This window comes from Pelecanus crispus, chromosome 1 (genome assembly GCF_030463565.1).
Source record: "Pelecanus crispus isolate bPelCri1 chromosome 1, bPelCri1.pri, whole genome shotgun sequence".
Lineage (NCBI taxonomy): Eukaryota > Metazoa > Chordata > Aves > Pelecaniformes > Pelecanidae > Pelecanus > Pelecanus crispus.
This window is the reverse complement of record NC_134643.1, coordinates 153346534-153363226: the sequence shown is the minus strand read 5'-3', so window position 1 is coordinate 153363226 and position 16693 is coordinate 153346534.

Genomic DNA, 16693 nt, shown 5'->3' with positions numbered 1-16693 from the left:
AGGTAAGCAGCTGAAGAAAGTTTATATCTGAGGTGCTTTAAAGGTTGTTTTCCTACAGGTGTAATGCGTTTCTTGGTTACACAGATGCACAACATTCAGTTGTGGGAGTATTGACCTACCTTTATACTTATTAAAGTTTCATCGGATGGTAAGTAAAAAAAGTTAAGTGGAAAGATGAACTGTCTTCCCTAGTTCCTTGTGGTGTCTCTTTATAAAAGTGCTGAAAACAACCTTTAAATTTCTCTAGTTAATTTATTGTAGAATTGGCTGATGAAAAATCCGTAAGTGATCAAGAGTTATCGGTTGCCATGCTCTCGCTGCAACTGGCTCCTTGTAGCACATTTACAAAATGGAAAGCAGCAAGTTCCTCTAACTATGTATTGTTTCCAGGGGCTGGCAATCATTGCTTCTGGTTGGTAACACAATGGGGTTTGTTACTGCTTTTTTTTTCCTTTGATAGATTACAAGTAGAAAACCTTTCACAACTGTAAAAATTAAAGCGATGTGTCGTTCTAAAAAACAACAACAACAACAACAACAAAATTTTAGGGAAAAAAAAATTGTCTTCCTTGTGCTGTAGCCTCTCTACTCACAGATAGCAGAGATGATAGGATTGAAACCAGAGTATATTTGTATCTAGTGCTGGTACAGGGCTGGCATGATAATTTTTTGACAGACCACTCTTCACAGAAAATACAGGTTTCATATTTTGAAAAATGTGGAAATGAATGCTTCCAGGTGCATACAAGCTATTTAACTTGCCTTTTTCAGAAGTCTATAAACAGTACGTTCCAGCTCTTCAGCGATATGATTTGGCACAGCTCCAATTAACTGCAGCAGAGGCCTGCCAAGTGACATCAGCCAAAGATCTGGCTGCACATCTCTAGGACAGGTACACTGCAAGCATGTTGGTAGGTTTTTTGCACAGGAGGCTATAGTGGTGGATTCTGAATAGGGATGTAAAAGACCGGATTCGTTTTAAGCCATATATATTAATTATATCTAATATGAAGCTGTTTAATTTGAGTGCTGACTTTAAGGCGTTCAGGAGCTGATTTCTTCAGAGGGACTGAGTAAGTGCAGTTTCAATTGATATTTTCCACACTTACTATTAAGAAAAACAGTTCCCAGAGTCTCACATTGCATACCTGATACAGCGGCCACTTTTCAAAGTGTGCATGTCTAATTTGGTATCCCAGGCTTTTTGTCTGTATCATACGTATGGGAGAGCTCATACATCCATTCCTAGGACCCACAGTGTATTTTAAGAAGAGAGAAAAAATCTATACCAGGACAGGATCTTCGTGCAGTTCAGGATGTTCTTTATTACAAAAGGCTCTCCCAAGTGTGTAACTTCATACTACTCTGCGTTTAGGTGATGTAGGACAGAGAAGGAGAAATACCTGTCTGAGGAGCTGCTTCATATTTCATTTAATTGTTTCGGTCTCAAGGTCAACAATTTTCACGAGACAGTTAACAGCAGAAACCTCTTTAGTCACTTTGATCTCGCTGTTTTAGTAAAGCATCCTTCTCCTCAGAGGGTAGCGTGGGACCCGAGAGATTAAGTTGTCCAGCACTCCCTGATCTTTCTTCTGTTCGCAAAGCTTTATAGCATCCTCTTAGTAATGCTCTTTTGCGAGAGCTGGGAACTCTGATAGACATCTCATTCCCTGCCCATTGCTATGACTCACAAATATTTTTAAGATGTCTGAAAAAAATGTTAAAAGGAAGAGGAGGCCTCTAAGCAAAGAGGGTCAGATTTTCCTCAGGCTTGAGCTAGTACGTTTGCCAACTACATGTAAAAGGCTAAATATTTTGCTGTTACACCTATACCAGAGATACTCTGCAGATACACAGATGGCTGGGCCCTTGCAAGTCCAGCCAAGGGAGCGTACACCGGTGCTTCGGCGTTTGAAAAGAAGCTAGAATGGGTCCTGTAGTCTGGTACCGGCAGCCAGCATCAGCGATCTGGGTGGCTGGATGTAGGAAAGACCCAAGTCTGGGGAGGTTATTGGAACATATGGCTTGCACAGAATGGGATTTCTTGATAGCAAATGGCTCAGACATGCCCTTGGAGTCTGCAGTAGGGAGTGGGCTAGAGGTGGAAGGTGAATGCTTTCCGCTCTGCCTGTCTGCCAACCTGTGAAAGTCTAGCTGGGAGCTGGAAAGCTTAAATCCAAGAGTGACCATTGTGTCATTTTGCTATAGAGGCCACCTAGGATCCAGTGTCCGATTCTGGGCATCTGGCTGCCAGAAGAGGTGAGCTCGGAGTGGGACGGGTGCAGAGAAGGGTTAGTAAGATGGCCAGGAGAATGGAGAGCTTTTCTTTGGAAGGAAATTAAGGCGCCATGGCTTGTTTGACTTTGCAGATGAAGGATGAAAGGGCAGATGTCCATCTTCTCTAAATATCCCGGAAGGAGAGAAAAGCTGCCTCAAGGAAAGGATCACATTTGCACAAAAATAAACAGGTATAGACTGGCCATTTAGTCTGGGAATTTCTAGCCATCAGTGTTACAAAGTTCTGGAATAGCATTTCAGTAAAGGGGATGGGGAAAATTGAATAGTTTTCAAAATAAGACTTTCATCAGCCTGTGAAAGGATTATATGGAGTGTTTGCCAGCAACAACAGGGAACTGAATGCTCAGGAAGTCCCCTCTAGTAGTATCTTCCCAAGTTTTATCATGACACACCTATGTGAAGCTCAAAGATTTTGCGGTACCAAAACATGCTGTTCCTCAGGAGACTGTACTGTGTGAGAGAACTGAAAAAGACCTGGCAATGCATGGAGCCCCTGCCCTGGGAAGGGGCTGATAGGTAGGATGCATCTGATAGTGACAGGACTTGCAAAAACACGGAACTGAAGGGCCTTTGTGGGCAAACCGATTTATCACTAAACTATGTAAGACACTGGATGGGTGCTGAGCATCTGTTCTGTTACTTTGGACCTGCCCAAGGGATCAGAAAAAGCCAAGAAGTGCTAGGACCCTTCAAAGGTGCCATGAGACTGGTCATTTTGGACATGAGTTTTGATTTGTTGTTGTAACTAGCTCTGTACACACAGATATTTTGCTTGCCTGCCTGGGAAAGCAAGCGGAACAGCAGTTTGAGGTGGGGAGTTCCCTCCCCAGGAGTGGTGGGACGGCCCTGGAGGGCTGTGCCATGCCTGAGAGACACATTGCCCCGGAATGAAACCACTTCCGTGGTTTTACTCTGCACTGTCTGACTTGGCCTGACTTGGTTGGGATCACAGCAGATCCACAGGAGGCGGGAGGACAGCCTTTGCTTTCTGAACTTTGATTAGGAATGCTAACCTGCCACCCTCTCTCCCAATGGCATCCCTTTTGCTCCCCATGGGGAGGTTGTGTGCCTCTCTGCTTCTCTTCCTACATCCGGAAGAGCATACTCTTAAGTTAGATTTTTCTAGCATCTGAATGCCAATGCCATTTAATTTATGAATGCTGCAGTAGATTTTGTTGTGCTTATTTAAATCAAGCAGAGTTCAAGTATTGTACAGTCACGTGTAAAGGTGATGGCAGATGAGAGCTCTTTATGTCATGCTGGATTTCTGCAGCTCACTTGCACTATATCTGCCAAATTGCAGGCAGGAAATTTTTGAATTAATGACAAATATTTCTCAACAGTAGTTAGTTAAGTGCCTGCACGTGTTAAATTAACCATAATAATCTTGTCATAGTCATAAATTAATAACCTGCATCTCATCAGGCTTTGAGTGTTGAAGTAAAACATTTGTGGTGTATTCAAAGAAGCGAGCCTGGGGACAAATGGAATAAGTTCCCAAATGGGTCTTTTCCTTTCCGCCCCTTTTAAACATCATTTTCAGGTGTCCGTGTAGCCTTTGGGGCTTACTTGGCACAGGGGGTAGGACGGTGGGGATGGGAATGCAGAGCACCTAACCATGAACAGCTAGGTAACCCTGGCTTCCCTCTATCCTCCGCAGAAAGGTGTCGCCTCGGAGTAAGGTGATTTAGACCTATTAATATCTGAAGCGTCTTCTTGTCTTCATTGCCTAGAGGGAGATACAGCCAGGAACAAATGTGCACGTGAGGGCTTTCTGCCAAAGGGATCTTAAAACAGCAAGGGATTTCACAAGGAAAGTGCTCCGAAGGTCAGAGAAGGACAGGGAGAATTTCTGCCCCAGTGGTAAGTAAGCAGAGACTGAGGGCAAGTGGTGATGTGGGAAAAGGGGACATTTCTCCCAGTGTATTCCCCACCAGTCGTCCTTGGGACCCCTTGCAAGGGAGATCCAGGGAGCGGGATCCAGTTCCCTTTGCCTCCTGCTTTCCACCGCGCCATGGGGCGCGATGGGGAGCTGGGCCCTGGACCAGAGAGGGCACCTCGGTCTGCGCCATCGGCTCCAGCAGAGCTGGACCAAGGGACAGGCCTGGAGCTGAGCACCGCTTCTGTGTGACAGACTCACTCCGGTCCCTACTCTGAGACGTGCTTCTTGGAGGATATCAGGAAAGGCATTTAATCTCTCCATACTTTTGTACCCATCTGTAAAATGTGGATGCCAACAATTCTTTTCCCCCTTTGGAGAGCCTTTTCAAGTTGTAGGCTGGTTGTTGTCCCAACATGGTATATGTATGGACTGGTTCAGCATAAATTCATCATGGTAGGCTTTGTAGTGGTATGAGTGGAAACAACTGTACCTTTGTAGTACAGTTTCTTGAAATGCCATGATGTTCTCCAGAAAGTCCCTTGAGGTCAGGGACAGGTCTGAATCTCAGGTCTTTCAGAGAGCTGCAAGAGCTGGCGGCTGCCTCTTCCACTCTTTCTTCTCTCTACCTCCAAGTAAATCAGCAGCATCATGATAACATCAGGGTTGTTGTCTAAACAGTGGCTGGCTTCCGCAGGCTGGTAATGCTCCCCTGCTGCAGTATGCATCCCCGCCATGCGCTCTCTGCAGGACTTCACTTCTTAGTCCCTCCCTTCTCTTCCTGACTCTCCGTCATACCCTGAACTGTCCGTATCCTCTAACGGCCAGCCTAGAGGATCATCAGGGCTGTGCCTGGACTGCGGGTGTACTGGCTGCTCGGCTGGCTAACAAGAGGAACAAGCAACTGCTTTCCTCCTGCTGTTGACTTTCCTGCAGTGGCGACTCTGCACGATCACCAGTTTTCACAAAACTGGTAGAAGCTTCATAACTTTGAGATGTGTCTCTCCATCGAAATCAGCTGAAAAGGACCAATGGCTTCAAGAGTGGTGGGGAAACGGGAAAATGGAGCAGGATAGACAGTGCAGTCACGTAAGTGTTCTTTCGTTAGGAAATTAAACCAAAGGAGCAGTAGCATCGTATAGTGATGTTTATCACCCATGCTCCTGCACCGGTTTAAGATGAAAATGCTGTCAGGGCTAGATCCATCTGTTTTGCAGATGAGAGAGGATGCACAATCGGTATGGCACTGTGACCAGTAGCGTATTCTTCTGCTGCTCTGGATAGATAAGGAGCAGGAGCCCTCCTGGTGACTATGTCCCTTGCTGGTGTTATAAACACTGTCAGGGAAGGGTTGAGCTCTTCAGTGCTGTCCTTTCTTGTACTTTCTCCGGTCCCCTCTCCTCATTTTGTTCTGGATGTACCATTTTTGCATATAATCATCTGAATATATGAGCACACATGCTCACTGTTACTTGTCCTGGACAAATTGGCACATGCAAATGCTTTCTACTTCCCAGTCCAAGGGAGTGAGTGGGCTTGTGCAGGTGGTGTAGGGCATGCTAGAGACTTGGCTCTGGACTTCTGACAAGGCAGCAGTAAAAACTATTAAGCTGCATTCAGGGTATTGACTTCCAAAAATCCGCAAATCTGAAGTGGCAACTGGAGGTGAAACGTGCAGAATGACTTGCCAGAAGTTATTTTCACTGAGGTTATTGCTGCAGGGAAGGAGCAAAGGGGAAAATGAGAATCTGAGCAAGTGGCAGTTATTTCCATTTGCTCATATCCTCGTTTTGGAGCACAGAGTGTGGTTTGGAGCACAGACCTGCAAGTATACGGGGAGAGAAGAGCTACAGGAAAATACCTCCTCTCTTTCAGACACAAAATAACAAATATTTTCTGAATGGGTAGTAAGAATGAAAAGTTTGCAAGTACATGTCATGAGGGAGTAAATGACAAAAAATTAGGGCTCTTACATTTGTGAAATCCTGATTGTGTTTTTCTTATAGATTGTGGAGGAAGGTTCCGAGCAAAGATGAAAGGACTCAGCAATGTTGTTTATTGTGGCGTGGTCAGAAAGCAACCTTCCAGCCCATTCATGTAAGAAATTATTTGGGTTCGGAAGACTGTCTGACTTAACTGGACTCCTACCTGAAACCCCTGCGGTAGTCATGTATTGCTGTGGCTTTGCATTAAAAATCTCATGCTCTTTTTTCTGGAAGTGATCTGAGTGTTACTCAGGTGGAGGAAAGAGAAAGGAGCCCATGGCTCATATCTCTCCCATCTGGGCTCAAGAAAATAATTATCAATTGAAAGCCGAGAGGGACTAAATTAGGAAGGGTCAAAAGATGCTAAATAAGGTCCTTCCCAATTAAAAGCCTGCCACATGTATCACTTCAGAGCGAGCCTCGTACAACAGTTAGACAAGAGGCTGTTCAGCTTTGCATTTGGCCTGTGGGGTTTAACGCAACAGGAATGTGGAATGTGTTTACAAGGTAGCAGTTATTGCTGAAATATGTGAGTGCTGTTGCCTGAGGAAATTTCAGAGGATTGAGACTGCGCTGACAGTGGCTGTACCTCTTGGACAGTTCATGTGGATGTTGAGGAAGAAACAGGCCTCTGAGTCTGCAGCCAGAGCCCGGCAGAGGGAATGCAGGGGAAGATGCTCCCCTTCCTCACTGCCTCCCGCTGCCCTCCCACGGCTTCAGCCGGATCTCACTCCGTCCTCGCCGCTCCTTCATGCTAAGATGACCCAGGAGGGCAAACCGGTCCTTGGGCTGGAGACATGGCTTCTTGTTATCCCTGCATCCGAGGTGACTCCAGGTTAGCGCATGACTGCAGCCGGTTCGGCAGAGCGGCGTGGGCTGAAACGAGGCAAAGCCAAGGGAGTGCTGAGGACTGAGGGCCCTTGACGGCACCTTTCATGAGCAGCTCCTGGAAATCAACCTGCTTATGTTCTGGCTAGTCTCAGCTGGTAGGCTGGAAGGGCTCAGGCTTTTCTTAGACTATTTAATTTATTCTCTTTGCATTCCCTACCTCCTTCCTTTTTTTCTTTTCTTTTCTTTCAGTATTCAATATGGTACATAGATGATGACAATGATTACTTCATCTTTCCAGCACAGGAATTGCCAAAGAAGCCAGTAAAGCCCAGCCTAATCTCTTTATTTCATGCACTTTTCTCATTACTCGTGTTTGGCGAAACCAGACGGTATTTTTCATCACCTTAATGGCAAAATATTTGGAAGTAGGCCTGAGATATAGCTATATTCTAAGTTCAGATGAACGTGACATTTGAAAAGATTCGTAATTAACTTTTAAAGAAACTTATGTTGAAATGACACTGCCAAGTACACCACACATTATGCAGCTGAGAGTAAATACTCCATGCAGTATAGATGGGCTCAGAAAAGATGAAAATTGGTCCACATTAAGCTCTGATGTTAGCAATTGCCTTCATTGTCTGGTTAACTTTGCCCACTGAGTTTTCTTCAGAATAGCAGATAAAGCTAAATAAGGATCTCATTCTGGCTAGTGCTAAACACTTTCTGCATCTTAAACTCCCATTAACCTCTGCACAGTACAAGAACATGCTTAAATTAGGCTAATTGATGGGGCAGCAGGTGTAAGTGTGCCGCTCCTCAGGGCTTGCTGTGGTTCCAGGCGAGTCTTATTCTTTCTTTGCCACAAAGTAAGTGTGTGTGTGTGTGTGTATGTGTGTGTACATAGGTATATAGACAATTTATTGTGTTCATGGTTCCAAAAAGCAAGGAAAGATCAATGAAAGCACCGTTATGTTTCCTTGAATTTAAAGGCATTGAGACCTTATAACAATGTTGATACTTCTACTCATTCCGAATACCAAAAGACCTTGTATAATTATTTTTGTGAAATAGCTCCAGGAATGTTCCCAGTGCTGAATTCAAGAATAATTGCAATTGCGACATGTAGAATCAAATGTAATTTTGTTCTAACTAAGGCAAGACATTCTACTTTCTTTTCTATTGCTTTTCAAGGAGAGGCGCAGTGAATTTTTAATACTTTCCTGACCCTTGACTCTGACTGATGTTAGCCTGGTATTGTACAAAAAGAGATTAACTTCTTCAGAACATTATTAGCCAAAGTACTCTATGTGAACACTCGATATTATTTAAGTTCAAAATACAGATTGTGCTTCTATCGGTAAAGGTGGCTGATACAAACCTAAAACTCTGGTAGTATGTCAGGCTGTTTGTGCTCCTAAACATAGCAGAGAATCTCTGGTAGGGAGCTGGCCGGGGGAGGTCTTCTGTCTTTGTGTTAAACAGCTATGTCATTATTATCCCTGTGTGCTGAGAAAGAAGGAGAGTCAATGTGGCTTTATTACTCTAACAGGTCTTTTCATAATAATGCCTTCCATGTTGGTAGAATAGATCTCCTGGCTCCCTTATTAAGTCACAGAAAATAGAGAACTGAAAGCAAGAGGGAAGGGGTTACTCCATAGGAATAAGACATTTCACATGAGTTTGCTTTATTCTTTTGCCAGTATAAACTCCTCTCTGTCTGCGCCCCGCCCCCGCCCTTTAATTCTTTTATATAGTTGTTTGGTTTGCTTTGTTGCTGGGTTTTTTTTGTTTAAAGAAAGCATGCAAGCTAACGCTTTTCCCATGAACAAAATATGACCTTTGACAAGGTGTATACCCCCGAGTTACTGAGCTCTATCAGGGAAGCAGGGTTCCCTGCACCCTTCTGTGGCACAGCCCATTCCCTGCACTATCCAGGACATCAGACTGGGCAATCCCAGTAGTGCCTTCTGACCTCTTACGTTTGTGTGTTCTGTTGCAATGCACTTTTTTAAAAACAAAAAGCTCACTCTTCAAAAGCTGCTTGGGAGGAAAGTTTATTTTATGGAGGTTTTCTCATTTCTCTCAGAAACAATGGGGGAAGGCAGGCCTATCAGTTCTTGAAGAAAACAGAGAGAGAGAGCAGGGTGTTTCCCCCCTGTCCCTTGGAAATGCGTTGTGCTTGTAATAGAGAAAGGAATGTGCTGTTGGCAAGGGCACGGCAGAAGGGCTGGTGAGGATCCGACACGAGAATCTGCACAGCCTTTGGAATGAACGGCGACGGATGCACCAGAGAGGAGTTTGGGCTGGTTAGGTGAAGGAAAACACACACTGCCCCACAGCAGTGAAAGAAGCAAGCGAAGACAACTGAACACCCAGAAAACCCACTGAAAGGCTTGGGAAGATGCACCTGCTGCCTCTTCTGTTTTTCCTGTCGTAGCTTGTGAAGTCCAACGTGCTGGTCCTGGCAGGTCTCGCCCTGTTCGCACACAGGCTCGGAAGGGGAGCCCATGCAGTGAGCTGTATCCTATCTCCCCTCTCCCATCTTCCTTTTAGCAGGTATTTAATTACTTGAGCTCCCTTGATGTCTCTGCTATCAGTGATCACAGGAACATCGGGCATGGCCTTATGTTTACGCAGGGTGCAACAGGGGATTTGAGTGATAGACGTGAGTACTGAAAAGGAAAGGGCTGGTGCAGAGAGGTAGTAGCATGTCAGTAGTTATACGTAGCTGGTCCCTGCGCCACAGCTTGCTATTCCTCCACCATCACTGATATTGGAGGTGGAGGAATAGAAACTGGCACAAGGAGCAGCATTGGAAGAGATTATGTGTTGGTGCAACTGACTTTTGTTAGTCATTTCTGAGAGAAAGGGTAAATCACTCACAGCTAGCTCTATTCATTTTGACAGCGACTGGGAAGAGGATGGGAGGATCCCTAAAAGGCAGAGTTTTAAAGAGCAGGGCATTGACTTTGTGTTCAGGCTGGGTGCTATCACCTGGATGCCAGCCTAGGACCCACGCAGCCAGGGAGAGGATGCTGGTAGCAAAGCTACTCACAGCCATCCTTCCTCTGAGTAGGAGGAGTGGCACGCAGGCTCTCACCACACCACTGAGGTTGCACAATATACAGATTTTCTAGTAACATGAGAGCGTGCTACAAGCATAGCAGTAGCTGGAGAAAAATGTCAGCCACAAGTAAAGAAACAAAACCTTTTATTAACCAATAATGCAGATAAGAAAAGATGGGGAAGCTGTACCAGGTTCAGTGTGAGACTGATGAAGATGGGTAATGAACTATCATGGTTTAGACAGCAAACCATTTGTGAAAATACCACATTTTGCAGATGATGTCCCCATGGACATCAGTCAGCGTAAAAAAGTAGGTGCTAACAGCATCCGCACTAAATTATCAAAACAAGCAGAGAATACATGAAGCCAGAGACTTTGCAAAGTAATACTTTTTGTTTACTGATTCAAAACATTTGGGCAAAATGGAAGGAGATGATCATCTCGACAACTTTGAAAACAAAAGGCAAAGTTGTATAAAAAAAGTGACAGGGTGTTTTTCTTCTTGGCTTGGCATGGGGTTTATCTTTGATATTTTATATAGATTTGGTAAACAGTGCAGTTTTCTCAGAAAATATGTCTTCTCTGGGTAAATTATTTTTAATAATTCAAAAAGGAGGGGGACACAGCTAGAATATGTGCAGATCCTGTATAGGTGCTGATGTATGGTAGAAAGGCAGGGTGACCTTTCAGTCACAGTGCTGGGATCTGGATAAAGCTCCTAGGATGGCTGTGTGTATGTAAGCATGCACTCAGGTGCGTTTGTTCATTTGATTTAAAAATTGGAGGCTGAATAAAAAGTAAAATCTGTACTCCTTTGACATAGAGGTCTGGAGCAGAAAGATGTATGGCTTTGGAAATGGTGTTGCAGTTATCAAATTTTCCTGTCCCTTTATGTGAGGCTTTTTGGGTGTGTTTATACAAACTAATTGGATTCCCAGAGACCTGCATCTCACTCATGTGGACACTGCTAATACCAGGGCTCATATGTGCCATGCTAGCTCAGGGGGGGCACTTCACTGTGCTTCCTAGACCTCCTTTTGCAGAAGGAGGGGTAGAGAGGAGAGGTTTGTCTTCGTAACATAAGCTCAAGATGATGGATGACTTCTGGGAAGGTTTTTATAATTGGGCACGCTGTGAGAGATTTAGTTTTGGCTAGGCTCAAGCGTTATCACTTGGGAGCACTGAAAGTGGTTTGAGAGCTTGCAAGGGGGGTGATATTGGGATCTCTGTTAGTAGGAGAAGGTCTGAGCAGAGAGGCATGCTGAACGGCAGGGTTTCTTGCACTGTGCAAATACCTCCACATCACAAGCTCCTCTCTCTGCCTCGCTCTCCTACACTTCCTTCTAGCACACCCTGTTGCGCACCGTCTTCAGCGCACGGTCTCCCCTGGTTGTAGGGATAAACCTTTGCTTGGGAGGCAGGTGGTCACAACACGCTTTTGGACCTGCACTATGCCAAGGCGTGGTGTCCCGGAGCTGTGTCCGGATGGTGCTCGCACTAATCCACGTACCGGAGAGCTGGAACATCTCCAGAGGTGTGAAAGATCTGCTGACGTGCCTGCTGCTGGCAGGGGATCACAGCAGGCGCCCTGGGCTTGCTCCCTCTGGAAACTTCTCTGTGGTCCATGTGACAGGAGAAGGGGCTGCATGGCCCATGGATGGTGCCTTCATTTCAGGTCTGAGCCCTCAAAGCAGGGGTGGGTGAAGAAAAGCTGCCTCAGTCTTCACCTCCGGTATTTAGGATGTGTTTGGCTCAGTTACTACGTCAGCTAGAGGAATCTTTCTAAGTATTTGTGTTTCCTTTATATCCCCAGAATCCCTGCATTTTCTTTCCCAAATCCACAAGGCTGTGTAATACCAGTAGGAATTTTAGTGCATATCATGATATTGGAGAGAGAGAAGGGCAGGTCTTCCTCTCATGTGAAATAATTTCCCTAAATTTAGATTTTTTTAAAAAAATTACTTTAATTCCTGGTGTTTCTTTGCCTACTATAAATAGAATATTCTTATACAACACAGGAATAAAAGGTGTAATTTGCTGTTGTTCGGTTCAGCTGTGATTTTTTGGATACACGCTTTTGAATGTGCTGACATTTGGGAGGGATAGGAAGGGCAATAAACACCCGTTGTGTTGTCGTATTCCCTCTCTATTGTCTGCACTCACGTAGTCTCAGCTGTATTTCTTGTACCTTAGCTCATCTAGAAAAGGCATGGGAAGGAAGAAGGAGAGTGGAAAAAGTCTGCTGGGAAAAGTCCAATATAGAAAAAATAGTTATAAGCTCGGGTAATATTTATCAATTTATCATCAGGCATTTTGGGCTTATAAAATCTCATAATAAATTGATAAACCAGGTACCTCTAGTATTCTGCTGTGAAAAGAACCACACATAAAATGCAAAGAAAAAAAAAAAAAAAGCAAAAGAAAAGAGTACAGCTGCCAGCAGTGTGGTAAATCTTGCCTTTGCTAACAGAGGAGGAGAAGTGATCCAGACTGCTCCTCTAGGATGCGAATCCTGCTGAGTCTTCAGATCACAGGGTGATTTAACTTAGCAATGGACTTCAGAAGATCCTTGGGGAAACTGGAAATGAGAAAGCTCAGCAGCCCCGCTCCACAGCCGAGCCTCCAGATCCAAGCATAAGTGCACACTGAATACCACCCATGCCAGTGGGTGCCGATTCAGAGCTGCTGGATTTTGTCAGCATTTCATTGCATAGCTATTAAACTTGCAGGCTGTTGTAGATTTGAAGTAAAGCTTTGAGGAAGATAAAATTTAGCTCCAGAGAAAACAATCAAATCTCTGTTTACGTCAGGGAAGTGACAAGCAGTTATAGTCATACCAAGGGTAAACTTTGGCCTCTGTTTTTTTTTTTTTTTTTTTCTCCTCTTAAGTATCATGTTTTAATCGAATCTTTCGTGTGATGAATGTATTAATACCGGAGGGTTTAGTTACAGATGCTGAGGAAAGAGCTTGAAAGATTCAATACCTGCCTAAAGATATTGTTAAAATAGGTTATGCTAAAGGCAAAAGGGGAGATATAGATTGAACAGTTCTCCGAGTCCATGTATTTGGGAAAGAAAATAGAGTTATCTCGTGATGGGTGGGGAGCCGGTAAAAACTGGCATTTCTTTAACAGCATTCAGCAAAGGAAGAGTTTAAAAGGAAAAACAATTTTCCTCCACGTCAATAAAAATATCATCGTAAATTTTAAGGTAGAAATGAATGTGATTGCCTACAGCTAGGTTCGATGAGACCCTAAGCAGGGCAGCGCCCTGCTTGCAGAGCAGTGCAGAGGGATCTCTGGCAGCCGCCGGGTGCTCAGCAGGGGCTGTGTCTCTTCACGCTGTGTTGGGATATTGCTCCAGTGGAAACCGTCACTCGGCAAAAGACTCAAGCAAGAGGCTAAGTCTCAGCTTCAGTATTTGCTTAAAATCAAGGTTTGCTAAAAACCGGTCTGTTGACTTTCGAGCATATTTCTGAAAACCCGACCGCCAGCGCACTGCCCACCAAGTGTTTTGCAACTCCTTCCAGTCCCCTCTACCGCCTGCCGACCCCCCCGCCGCCGACCTCAGGTTAGGGAAGCGGGTGCCCATTCATCCCTTGACGTGAACAAATCTCTCCTTGGTAATAGAGCCATAAAACTCCTCCCACACCCTTGGCGCTGGGCAGGCAGCCGTGCCTCGTGGTCCTTGTCACAGCCTGTGTTTGCACAACATGGTCACTGCAGTGAGGGCTGCCGCCGCCTCCTCCTCCTGCACATCAGCCAGCGTGGGCCTGGGAGAGTCACATCAAACCCTGGGTTTGGGCTGGAAACTTGCCTTTTGAACTGAAAATCTGAGGTACGTCCTCTCATAAGCTCTGGGCAGGGAAAGGTCCACACAATTTCCCAATCCTTGTAATTGCATGCTGAGTTGAGATGCAGTTTTTATAAAAGCCTTACAGTCCCCCCACTGCAAAACCAATATCGCCCATCTGACCCAAACTTCTAGGATTTATTTATTGTAATTTAAAATAACTGTGTCCCTGCTGGGGACATCAGGAGTCCCTGGGCTCCTGCACAGGAGGCAGAGGCCTCTGGTACTTGCGCCCGGTGTCTCCTCTGTGCTGGGTACCTCTGACCTGCACCTCAGTCGCTTTCTGCTTCGCTCCAAAGTCATCTTACCCGAACGACCTTCCTCCCCGTACACCACCTGGATCTCTTCAGCAGCTCTCCCACAGCAAAGCAGCCAGCTCTTACCCCAGGCGACACTGGGGAGCCGTCCAGGGACGACTCCGGCAGCGGTGGTGGGACCTGGTGTTATGGAAATTACGCGTGCCAGCCACCATAACAGGGTTCGACTCTAGGCTTCCACTAAATCGATAAGCCAAAAGATAGATTCATCTACAAAAGTACTTTTTATTAATAGCGCTACAGCTCGAGCTGGGCGCCTCTGAAGAGGGACCTCAAACAAAGAAATCCCTGGGCAATTATACCCTTACAATCTAAATTCCCCACCCCTCATGTGACAGTTTAGATCAGTAGTAATATTAGGGTCTGGGGTCTTCCCATTCTTCACTGGGTCTTTTCATTGTCTCTAGCTGGGCTGTCTCTTTTCTTATCTCTAAGATTGCAGCTTCTGTTATTGAATGTAGCTTCCTTATTGTGGCTTGAACCAGCTCTGGGACTTTCTTTTACTTGACTAGGGAGAAGTTCGACATATCTATGTGAAAGTTCACAGCTTGTGGCCTAAGGATTCAGTAAATTTAGCTACTAATGCTAAGCAAGTTATGCTAAACAAGTTCTATATAAGTAGTATACCAAATCGCACAACACTGGCCAAGGACCTGGCTCCTTCTCGCAAGCCAGCGCTCCAGCTCTGCACCCCATGCTGCGCCCTTGCAAGAGACATCCCCAAAAGCACAGCAGTGGCAGGCTGCCTTCCCCAGGTCTTGGGCACTGTTTGGAAAGACACACTAATTCTTAAAATAACCTTAGAAAACAGCAGAAACGTGGCAGACCTGAATAATGGCCGCATGAGGTCAGAAGAGGAGCAAGGACCTTGCTTCAAGATGCATGGCCGGCGAGGAGAGGGCTCATTGGGGTTCAGTGTCCTGTTTCCCCTAAGTGAGGAGACATATGCCGCACCCCTGGTCACATATTACTGTCCCCAAATGTTTGGTGCACCCAGTGGAAATGGTCTTTGTGACCTTAGATGTCACAAATCAGTCACACAAATCTTCTCTGACATTATGGTGGAGATAACTTTTTTAAAAATCATTTTTATTCTCTAGGGAATTGGCTGCTAAGGTTTGGGATGAGACAACACCATATTTCTGGTTTTGCAGAAACATAATCTATTATCTGCTTGAATTTTGCCAGAGGGAACGTGTTTATACTTGCCTGCATGTTTCAAACTAACATTTCCATTATGTGGGTATTTATCCCCCAGTGGCTTCGTTATTCAGAACTAGTGAAGTATGGCATATAAACATCTGGATAAAAAAAAACCCACCCTCACCTGAGTGCAGCTGGATGCAGCGGAGCTATGCCAGTGGGCCACAGCTGGGGATCTGAGTTACAGCATCCATAATTTATACAGAGACTGTAGGATCCCACCTCTGGGTGCGTGTAGCTTATAGATGCTACAGGGCACGCATATAACAGCTGAGGCTTTAAAAGTATTGATTTGCGTTCCTGCCATTGCTATTGCAATGTGACAGTGTGCATCTGAGACACCCCACGCCTGTTTAATAATTGACTAGATATGCCACAACCCACAATACGTATTTATCTGTCACCTCCCGGCGGGCATTTACTTTAAAAATATACGCATCATCCATGTCTGTTCTTTTCTAGGGCCGGTTCCTTACTAATTCTCCCTACGTGACGCAGATGCCCTTGACCAAAAGTTGCTCATCCTCGTGTTTGTGTTGAACTCTGATTTGGTTTCCCAGTGGGTGGTGGCAGGGGATGTTTTAGAACCAGCGTGCGAGTCCGGCTGGCGGGGGAGCCCCGGGGCCGCGGGGCAGCAGAGGTGCCTTTGCTGCGGCTGTTGTGCAGCCGTTCATCACGGCCCGGCTCGCGCGCCTGCTGATGGCTCAGGCGGCGCGTTGTGTTTTAGGCTGGAGTAATAAATGTTTCGTTTCCATTTCGCTAACTCTTTGAATTTATGAGCCTCGTTACTTAAGTCTGCTGGTATTTCAGGGGATCAGGATAGCCACAGTGTACTCACCCTCCCATCCATGTTGTGGCATGAGCATCTGTCACCATTACAGCCCAGAGAGTTATTCTGCAGCATTTAACTCACCGTTCAGTCAATGGCATCCATGACTTTATTCTGCCTTGACCATAAAATTATGACTCTCCAGATAAAGAAAAGAGAGCGCAAACAGACTACTGCTCTGGAAATGCATTTTAAATTACAGATATTATTCCATAGAATAATTATTAGCCTAATAAGCTTCATCCTATGGCATATTTTTATATTTTATGGGCATGTATATAGATATAATATGTATATTTAGACATATATTGTCTATGTATTTCTATATAAAAGCATACACATAATATATTATTTTATATTTTTATATTTTAGTAACTTGCCTGTATGTATGTATACACATACATAGCAAAGTACTGTTATTTTGTTGAT